We start from the raw sequence: 11583 nt of genomic DNA, 5'->3' as shown, positions 1-11583 counted from the left end.
ATACACAGTAGTTGAGTCAAGGGCAGTGTAACCATAATAACTAGTTCTATTAAGAAAGGGAAGATTTTAGGAATACATTGGCCTACCGTAATTCTAAGACTGTGAGTTAAACTTTGCAAGTGCAGCCCCCTGGGGCACCGGGAATGTCCCTTGATTAAACCCTGGGTCTGCTCCCTGGGAAGAGCTCCAGCCCATATACCCCTCCCTCTCTGAGAAGGTTTTCCTCCCTCATAATGATTCGTGGCCACATAGGAAGACAGCATAGGAAGTGCATTTTGGGGGGAGGATGGGGGTAGCTCTGTCACTTTCTCAGCCTGCTTCCTCTAGAAGGTTGGGGCAGTGAAATTGTTTTAATCTCAGTTAGTTTTTTATAATTCAGGTTGGTGACTCTTTTGATAGCACAGTTCTCTCCGAAACACAATTGGCCATTTAACTACTTGATTCCAGACAATACCATGTACAAATAGTCACGTAAGTGTCTTGAAGACATTCTTCTCTCATAAGACTTAAGTACAGCAAATAACTGAGCAGAATAATAGAATGTGCCATGCAGAATAAGACAGAAAGGTCCAGGGAATCATATGAAAGACACAATAGAGGTTCTGGTCTCTTTGCAGGTCTACATGAAGTTTAGAATAGTTTTCAAAGCCTGTGTGTGTTCAGGGTCAAATTTAGATGTCTCGATATGGGACAGGTGTGTCCCTTTCTGTGATAAGATTGATTCTGCCCCATCTCTGTCACTGTCTCAGAGTTTGCTTCAAATGTCCTTAATGAGAGGGCAGCTGGCTGACTAAGAGGCCAGGGTTATGCATCTGAACAGAGGAGCTAATAAAACTTCTTTCTAAGAATGTATTTGGAACTTAGGGGAATTCATCTCTGCAGGAGGTTTAAACAAGGAGATTGTCACTCGGGCTATATCATTCTAGACACTGAAGTCTGGAAAGAAAAAGAGAGAGAGAGAGAAATTATGTAACACTCACACTATTGGAAGCATTGATATATTCCTATTCAAAAGGTTCTTTGCCTGAGCTATTTCAAGAGGGTATCTATAACTTGCAACCAAACAATTATTCAGTCTTTTAAACTTAAATTCATTTTCCTTCAACAAATCCTTCTGGAGTTTCTATGTATACCAAGAAAGAATCCTCAAAAAATAAAAAGATGAATAAGACACAGGAACATAACAGGATATTTAAAAACTTGTAAGAGACAAGTTCACAAATTTCCATAATGAAAATAATCATAGAAGTACATAAAATACCATGGATACTTAAAGGAAATCATGATTACAACTGGTATTGAAAACCAAGAATTTTTTATGGGAAAGACGTCAATTGAGATATACACAGAGAAAGAGCAAAATTTAAGAGGCAAAGATGACCAAAAGCCTCAGTTGTACTGAGTGTCACAGGTAAAGGCTTGAACTCAGGAAATTTGGAACAGAATGAAGTATTATTTAGCTGAAACATAGGAAATATACTGGGAAGAAAATGCAACTGCCTGGAAAGTAGTTTGAGATATTGTTCCTAAATAAAATGGATACAAATATTTATTAACTTCACCATGTAGATAATAGAAACCTGCTGAAGGAAGTACTGTAATCATTTGAAGAAGTGGTTCAGCAGCAATGCGTATAGTAAGTGGGTTTGGGTGGGAAAGAAACTACAGACAGGAAAATCACTAGTCCATTGAAAGAGGTCATGGAATCTTGAATCAGAGAGTGTCAGTGTTAATGGGAAGAAAGTGTGTATAATTGGAAAGAGGGTATAACTAGAGAGTCATGCATCTGATTGCATATGAACACACAGGAGAAGGGAGATTCCAAGAAGAAAAAAAAATCAAAGGAAATGAAGACAAGAATGAGATGTTGGAGGGAAGAGGCATTTAGACTTGTTGAATTAAATATGCCAGTGAGACATGCGGGTTGAGGTAGTTATCTGGTAGGGCATGGATATTATGAAATCCTATAATTTTAATCTAGAACAGTGCTGAGAAATCATCTGGACAACTCTCTCACTATAAAGACGAAAAAAGTAAGGCCTAGAGTACTCCTTAGTGCCTTGCCCAAAATGACAAACCTTATAATCTGAGAAATCTGTTGATAGAGATTTAAAGAATGAAAATTCAAGGTTGACCGAACAAGCAAATATCCAGACTGAGAAAGAAGAGCAAAAAGAGGCTGTATGATTGCTCTTTATCTCATCAGCCAGTGCGGGGAAGTATGTATGTATGTAAGTGCTGGTCATTGGCAGCATGGCCAATAACGGGCTGAGTGCTGAGGACCACACTAAACATTGCACAACGACTCAAAAGACATGCACATAACAGACAACAGGTGTCTGGGGAAGGCAGGGCTCTGGTTGGGAGGGCAGGCCAGCTATGCGATAGCAGGCATTGCTGAGGATTTAGTGGGAAGACCTGAAGCTCTTGGGATCGAGCCAGAAAAAATCATTCTCTGTGTTTTTAATCCAAAACAAGAAATTTTATTATGTCAACAGCAAAACCAAGATTTATAATTGTTAAATTCTATCAAGGATCTTATTACCAGAAGTTGGAAGTGATTTGTTTCTTCATTCAGGGTGGTTTGACTCCATTACTGAATTTACATCCAGAGACCTGGCAGCATTAAACACATTCTGGGGATACCTACACATTGTCCAATCAATAAACTGGAATTAGGACAATCAACATTATGTATCATCTTTTATCTTTAAGTTTTAGGGCTTGCTGAGCTATTTTAATAAAAACTTATTTTTAAGACAGTAGAAAAAGTAGCATTCGTTGTAATTAAATTTCATTAATATCTATGCAAGGTACTTTTAAAATCAGATTTTAATATATTCCTCTGGGAGATTTGGCTGTGATACATGGGTTTAAATACATACTTACTATTGAGAAGTTTTAAATTACAAATGAAAACCATTTTGAGTGATGTAGTAGTAGATGTGTCCTTGGCAGATTTGGGACAGTTCCTATAATAACATTCAACTTTTCCATCTAGTGTCCTCCTACTCTCATCATCTTTGAAAGGACTGAGGAAGACAAACAAGATAGATTTTAAAAGTTCTCATCTGTGGCCACACAGGCTCATCCCTGCCACTCGGTGGTCATTTTGCTGTGACCTATTTATATGCAAACGAAGAAGGTCCCTGTCCATTTTAATTTGGAAATCTTGCTTTGACAGCTGGGATTTTGCCTTCCTTATTGGGAGGTAGGTCCTTATTCCCAAGCCTGCAGCAACTTGCTGAAACTTGCCTCCTCTGTAAGTCAGCCTCTTGAAAGTCCAGATGGGAGGGCACGAGGGAAAATATCTCACACAACATCCCCGCTGTTAGGCAGCGTGTGGGAAGCCAAGTGTTCTCTCAGGGACAAAGCTTTTCAAGGCACCCACATGTTAAGAGACACACAGATGGTGCCACTTAAGATCTGAATGGGGCATTCTTCGCAGCTCCACAGCGCATCTCTTTCAGAGCAGCCCTGCCCGTCCTGCAGGTTATCAGAATGTCAGAAATGTTTGGGCCAGAAACACCTACACAAACTCACACAGAAAAGAAAACACACGCAGCACAGTTCTTTGATCAAACGTATTTTAAGACACTTATTTTTCTGATACTAATGACTCATTTTCTGCACTGAGCAAAAGAGAAATCCTCACCAAGGCAAGCCTGCAAAATAGAGAATCTCTACCACGAAACATCCTTATTTTCTTGCATAAGGATTTGTGGCCACAGAGTAAGATGCAGTATGTTCCCAGTTCACCTGGAAGAAAAGCAAGGCGAGTAATTTTTCTCTACCAGTGTAAAAGAAATCACAATGCCATATGTCCAAAAGGCGGTCCACTCAATTTCCCGAGAGGCAATGAAGAATCTGGCGGCTGGATTTTGGTTGTGGGACGCTGATACTCACCTCCTTCCCTCAACACACTGTGAGTGGCTCACACGTTTCACAACATTAATTTTAAAAAAATAGTTGTTACAAACATGTGTTATAAAATAAAAGAACTGGGTTTGAAGCTAGTAAACTGGAATTTAAATTCCGACTTAGATAACTACCTGATGTAGAATATTGGGTAATTTATATCTATGAACATCAGATCCCTCACAGAAGGATTAGTATCTGCTGGGCCTTTCAAATAGACAGCAAATAATGAATTCAGGAACTGAAGCCAAAAATTGATTTATCAGTAAGGTAGTTCACAGAATTATCTGCAAGTCTGGAGATGCCGTTGGGGAACAGAAAAAGGAAAGGGCCCTAGGCATGCGAGGACACACACTGACCCAAGGGGGCTGCCTAGTCAGAGCCCTGCCAGTCACCATCAGCCCGGAACACTGGACACAAAAGGCTGCCAATAGGATGGATTTTCACCTGTCCCCACTGCCTCGGGGAGGTTTGGTCTAGAAGCCAAGTTCCTGCCACAAGCATTTGATCGGTTGCACTTCGATCACATACCTCAGGCCAGCTTCTGGAGAAGAAATGTTCTGTCTCCTCAGCTGCCTCGAGGGAGGCTGAGCCTAGCCTTCCACCAAGAACCAGACAAAAAAGATTTCTGCGTTTGCAGATTTCACGTTCTCATTTATGTATCTATCTTCATAAAGTCTGGTTGAGAAAATTGAGTCAAGAAATGTTTGCTTTTGTACAATGCTTTTTTAAAAACCCTGTGATCTATGTTATATCATTTAGATTTTTGAAAATGAATACACGCTACACACAGCAAGAGAAGCCAGGGTACAGCAAAGCCAGCAACTTGCTCGTGATTAAAAGAAGCAAAAATTGGGATGTCAAGTCTATTAGGACCTGTCATCAAATTCCACACATCAGTAGTGACACAATACCTGGCACACTGTTTTCTAAAAGAATTAATTAACTGGTAATGAACAAGTGGCTGTCTTATTGGTATCACATAATGTTAAGGTAGCAGTTAATTCTAAGAAATCAGGAAAATTTTACAAAATAAACATCTGGAGTTTTTATTTTGTAAAATACTTATACTTCCAGCTGAGCAGTATAAAACACAGTGGCTGCCATTCAAATCATATTCACTAACTATGTGAATAGTTAATAAACAACTGTGTTCCAAATCATACTGAGTATTCTGATCAACAGATTGAGATCTTAAGGCACTTTCCAAACTTAAAGAGGAACACACAAACCAACTTTTAAATATATATATATTTATTTATTTTTTGAGAGAGGGGAAGGGAAGGAAAAAGAAAAGGAGATAAACATCAATGTGTGGTTGCCTATGGCATGCCACCTACTGGGACCTGGCCTGCAGCCCAGATATGTGCCCTGATTGGAAATCAAGCTGGTGACCCTGTAGTTTGTAGGCCTCTACTCAGTCCTCTGAGGCACACAAGCCAGGACCACAAACCAGCTTTTTTACAACTTAGCTGTGAAAATAAACCATAAACATTAGAAAAGCCAAATGAAACTGCAAATGTGGAAAATAAACAAGCAATCAAGCAAAATGAGAACCAAGAGAATTCTACAGGAGACAGACAGCAAGTTCAGTGAGGTTTCAGGAAGGCGAGCCCCTTACGACTGGAAGGTATGGGAAAGGACTTACAAAGGAAGTAAAAGTAGAACTGGGGCTTGATGGGAGGATGCAATGTGGGTTAGTATGTAGATGCTTAGGAAAACATTTCAGCTCGAGTGACCATGTGACCAAAGGTGGGAGGTGAAGATGCATGTGGCTGTTCAAAGGACCGTGAATAGGACTCGTCAAGCCTGAGTGAAGGGTTGAGGCCAGTCTTGAGCAGCGATTGCATAATCCAGAGTCAGGGAAAGAGGACAAGCCTAGGAATGCACGCCATTGTTATTGCTGTCACGGTACAGGGGTTTGGGAAGCCCAGCTTTCTGAGAGCATGAGAACTGTGCCAGCCCAGCTACATCTTCCACTTCAGAAAACTAATCTTTGAATGTGAAAGTTCATCTCAGCTGCTGGAAGGCTGTCCTTGGGGCTGGGTCTCCCAGAACTGTCACATAATGCACACTCGATCAGCCACCCGAGGATGCACAGCTCCGCATCCTACATGAAATAACAAGCATGATTTGTAGGTGTAAATGTGGAAAGAAAGATTTAACTGGGAAGATTCCCCATCTTGGAGGGAAGGCCAGCGGCAGCCGTAGGACCCTTTAAGTGCATCAAAGGGTGTCGTGGAGTTTTGGAGGAAGAGTCATTCAGAGCAGGAGGGAGACTGAGCTGGATGGGACCAAGAAGGGGGAAGGGTGTGCACAGCTAGTGGGGTCAGAGATCCACCAGCTGGGCAAAAAACAATTACTCACTTTGCAAAGAAATTTTCCCAAGCATTTAACAGAAGATCCATTTCAAAGTGTAAACTTTCAATGAGACTCTTCTACGTGCAATTAAAAGGAAAATATACAACATCATTTATTTGCATATACTACTTAGAGTAAACATTGTTCTGGACTTGGGGAACTTAATGTTCATGCATTGTTTGGACAAAACAACACTTCTCTATAATTTAATAGATTGCTTGTGCTGTAAGCACCATACACAGACAGCGTTGCTTTTAGAACAGTCTTTGGAGGACAGGGGGAGGACTCAGAATGGAAATAGGAGAGGAGCATTAACCACAGAATATTTGCTATACTGAGCAAACACATAAGAGCAGACAAAACACACCTTCCTGGGACTGATCTCATGAAGATATTTAAGTTTTAGTTTAGTAGGTTTCTTGCTCAACAACAGTATATGAATCATGACTTGCAGAAAGTTAAAGTTGCTATTTTATTTGGGAAAAGTACTTTAAAATTCCTAGGGGAAATTTAAATCTTAATACTGCCAAATATAATCAAAACTTTCCAGACGTCTGTAGCCTGCGGTGAACAACAGGGACCCATCGATGCTGACGTCCCATTGCTGCTGGCTCCTCACCCCATGTGTGCAAGTGGGGGCTGGCCTTAGGGGCCTCCCCTCTCAAAGGTCCTGTGCTCTGTCCCCAAGGTATCTCTCGCAAGGTCACGGGGACACATCTACACGGTAGAAGCATGCTGGCTCAAGCTACTTGAGTGACCACTTTAAACGTGCCAATAGCTCCGTGTAAGCAGCTATCCCGTCTGCCTGCCCTCTCCTCGGGCTACCTCCGAGGTCCGTAAAACCACCAAGGTGCCTAACTGCACTGGGTTCCCTTACACTTGCACAATGTTGAAGGTAAAACAAAAGAATGCTATTCTCCCTGACTCTAGGCCCCAAATTTGTGCTGTTTAAAGTCCAAGATTCATAAAATCATTTTGTGAAAAATCTCCTTTTGGGCTCTTCCTGCAAAAAGCCCAAACATTCGTCTCTGTGACCTAAGTATTAGACCAATAACACCTCTCCATTTCCTGTTTCAGCCCAAGAGACCTGCACTCAAAACTTACTCTTTACAAATTCCCAACAGCACCACCTCCTCATTGTGTAAATCAGCTCGTGTTGGAGGTTCATAGCTTCTTTCTCAGTTCAGATTTAACCAAAATCCTCCTGTTACTTGAGAATGTGTGCATCCTAGTACCTAAGCCTTAAGGATTTTCAAAGTATGCACACGTTTACAGCAGAGTGGAAACCAATGTGTCTGCCATCTACGATAGTCCTCACCTTGAGACATGTGCACACCAGCCACGCCGAGAACAGAATCCCATCCAGGGACCTGACACCACCACCTTCAGAAGGTCCAGCACCACAGCTCCGAGAGCTCTGTCCTCTGAACAGCCTTCACCCGACTCAGGAAACTTGGCCCTCACACCTAGTCACTGACATCTGGTATCTTGGGCAAAATGGCTAGTTGATCTCTTTAATGTAGTTAGACTTGGTATTTTTTAGATTGCTCCCAGTACTAAAACACTATTATTCAGTTAGTCTAGAGGCTTTTTTACAAAACTTCCCCACCCTCCTTATCACATTTCCTTTGCTATTATAAGAGAATAAAATGCTTGCCCTAGGAAGGGTTAAAAACAGAGTCACACAAAGATAAAGTGTCAATAAACAGAAACCCTGCCAGCATAGGCTAGTGAAATGTCCTTGGTATCTAAGGGACAATCGCTTCTTTAAACACGAACAATAAGGTCCTGCCAGACATTCAGCATCCGCATTTTTGTGGTTCCCTTTCTCAGAGATTGTTATCTTTGGATGCCCCTCGGGTGGGTGGTCCCCTGTGCATAATGGACACTGTTGATTCTGCAGTGGGGCTTCACTTATAATAACCACAGTTTGGGTTATTTTCTAGGCCTACATGCAGATTTCTTTTCCTAAACACCTCCCTGTTTTATTTAACCTTCAAAAGGAAGTTTGGAGTCCTGCTGGTAAATCTCTTTTTTACTAGGAAACGGCTAGTTACCCATTTGAGGGAAATTAAAGCAAGTTATCAAGGCAGCATTCTCTTAGTTGCAAAGAGCAGGCCAAGTTCTGGACCTCGTCTGAGGACACGACTTCCTCTTGGTTGTGATGCCATGAGAAGAATTTTGACACCAATCTAAGTGAACTAAACGCCAGTCTCCTGAAAGTTAAAGTAAACCAGACTTGGCCACAGAACAAAACCTCACGACGCCCTTTTTTATCTTCCTCTCACGGTATCAGATGACTGAATTGCGAAGGAAGAGTGGTGGTCTTAGTCTAAATTAAGGATTTGCACACTGCAGTGCCTGGCCCAGATAGAGGCTGCTGCCTGTTTTTGTAAATAAAGTTTTATTAGAACACGACCATGCCCATTTGTTTAGGTATTGTCTATGGCTAATTTCATACATAAGCTGAGTTGAGCAGTTTTAACGGAGACTATGTGTCTCCCAAAGTCTGAACTACTTACTACATATTCCTTTACAGAAAAGTTTTGCAAACAATTCCATTTGAGGATTACCACCACCACCAACAACAACAACAACAACGACAACAGCAACCGCTCAGTCTCCTTGCAAGTGAGGAGGCAGATTCCCAACCTCTGAATGACGTTTAGCTATCTTTGTTTTATGTAAGAAGGGTGTCACCCAAGTTGGGGTTCCTGGAATACACTCTAGTTCTTCGGAATGTTATGAGATGTAACAACAGAAAAAAGAAATTGTGATCAAACAGATTTAGCAAATGCTGGAATAAGCCAAGTAAGACATTTAGTTTTGGTAGCTCTTTTTAGGTCATTTAATGTGTTACGATATATGACAAGATTACAAAAGTGGCTTAAATTATGCAGAATTTCTAAAGTCGCTTGGCTTTAGCAGACCTTTTCCTTGGGGCACTTCATAGCATTCATGTTCAAGAATATAAAATGACTTGTTCAGAGCGAATCTCATGTATCAGATCAGACCATTGGCTGTCTGTCCAGAACACTTCACTTTGAGAAGTTGGCTGGCAGGAGGAAGGTAGCCGTAGGTTACACAACTACTCTGGGTTCATGTAAAATCTAACTTTTTCAGCGGCAGTTAGCACCTCATCCAGAATGCATTAGGGACAATGTCACCTTCATGACATCATTATGACGGAGCAGGATTGAGCTCCATGCAAAAACTTGCACTCAATGCAGCAAAGTTGCCAGGACCTTTCTTCACCCTTAAAATATTAAAAAGCAAAAATCCTGTGGAACAGGTGTTCAAGTCACAGTCCCCAGTGGCTGCAGGTTACTTCGGACCCAACAGCACTCAGTCCGGGAAGCTTGCGTGGGCGTCAAGAGGTCTAGAAAAGCTTGTGTGTCCTTTGGGGGACACCGCCAGGAACAATGGAAAAGTTCCTGAATATCGGGAAATGTTTTCCCAAGATCAAGATATGTGCTGGTATGTGGGCAAGACTCCAAAGTAGCTCTATTGCCTGAAACATTTCCAACTTGACGGCAGCCAGTGCCAGTTCCTCACAGAAGGGCAGTTCCATGCAGCAGCACAGCGTCCTACACAGCCTCAGTAACTCAGAGCACGGAAATTGCTATCATTTTTCCAAAGACAGGGTTTTTATCAGCAAATATATTTTAAAAATCCCTACTGACATTGTCACCTATTTGCCTAATTAACAATGTTACTGTTCATCAGCCAGGTTATTTGTTCTCTGCATTGTCAAGTAGGACTTAAAACTAAACAATTACTCCACAGTCCAGAGAAGATTTGGCAGCTCTGGTGAATGACTTCCAGGTCAGAGAGTGCTAGGTACCGGTCTCCTCAGTTGCAAGACTGAGCCTTCATCTGGCTGATGCTTCTGTGGTCCTCGAGGTTTGAGAAGGTCAGCCTTGCTCAGGGCGGGGGCAAAGAGCAGAGTGGTTGGATGGCAAAACAGATCACAGTTGATCGAGATTGTAAGCTTTCACAGCATCCTGCTTTACAAACATTTGAAAATATGCAAAGATCAGGCCCTGTTCAGGGATCCAGCTCAAAATCTTTACCAGGATGCTGATTAAGTAATAGTCTTTGGCGGGATGTTATAAGGAGCCTTCTCTCCCAGTGACTGGCACCCCTCAGCCTTTCCAGAATAAATAAAACTCTGTGACTCAGGTCTTCAAAAACTAACAAGAGGGATTGTTTGAGAAAAAACAAAATATATGACATCAACAAATGATTCTTAGCCAGATCCATTACTAATATTAATTGTAATAATGGCTGCTCATTTTTGAATCCCAATCAGCACATATTGACAGTGCCTTTGTTACATCATTAACCGTAATAGTAATCTATAAGGTAAAAATGAATAAACCTATTCTACATAAGAGGAAACAGAAGCTTGGGAGATTGGTTGTTTTGCCTTTGGCTCTGCATGATTGGAATCAAAGTCTGTCTGCTCCAAGACCTAAAACCTGCTGCCTGTGTTTTAGAAACTGAATCTTATTTAGGCCGAAGGTCTCTCTCACTAAGAGCACTGAGTGTTCGAAATCTCCCCAGCAAATCCTTGCTGATGACCACATTCACTTAGCAAATATTTACCGAGGGCCTGCTGCATGTCAGGCACCCCACTTAGTGCTGGGGATTCAGCCTTGAGCACAACGGCCAAACACTTCCCTCTGGACCCTCAGTAATATGGAGAGGTCTAGATACTTATATCTAGACTTATATTAATTATATTATATTATATTAATCATGTCATATATTAGACGGAACTAAGTGCTCTGGAGAATACAAACCAGGGATGAGGGACACAAATGCCAGGAGGATACAATGTCAAATGTCGTAATCAAGAACAGCGCCCAGAGAAGCAGCATCTGAGCAAAGATCTGCAGCAGGTGAAGAAATGAGCACAGGGAGTGTCCAAGGGAAGAGGGACCCAGACAGAGGGAACAGCACGGGCAAAGGCCCTGAGGCATTGTTACAGCATTTGATCCAGAACCAAGAAGGCAAAATCGCTGGACAGGATGAGCTGAGAAATCAGCTAGAGGTACAGTAATGAACAGGCCAATCGGTTTCCTTTCATACTGCCTTGCATGGATTCTTGACCCCATTCTCTTTGTTACTTCTCTAGTATAAGCAAGTAAATTTCTCCTCTTCTAAGGTTTCCTTGTTTATCTGTTGGCATTAGAGTTAGTAGTTTTCAGTTGTAATTTTTCTTTTATTGTTTTTTTCTGCCTTGGTTCCACTAGCCAATGGACATCTTGTCTAGTGTGTCTGGTATTGCAACAGCCCACA

Source organism: Sturnira hondurensis, unplaced genomic scaffold, assembly GCF_014824575.4.
Source record: "Sturnira hondurensis isolate 20B ecotype Veracruz unplaced genomic scaffold, ASM1482457v3 Scaffold0019428, whole genome shotgun sequence".
Taxonomy (NCBI): Eukaryota; Metazoa; Chordata; class Mammalia; order Chiroptera; family Phyllostomidae; genus Sturnira; species Sturnira hondurensis.
This window is presented reverse-complemented; position numbering follows the sequence as displayed.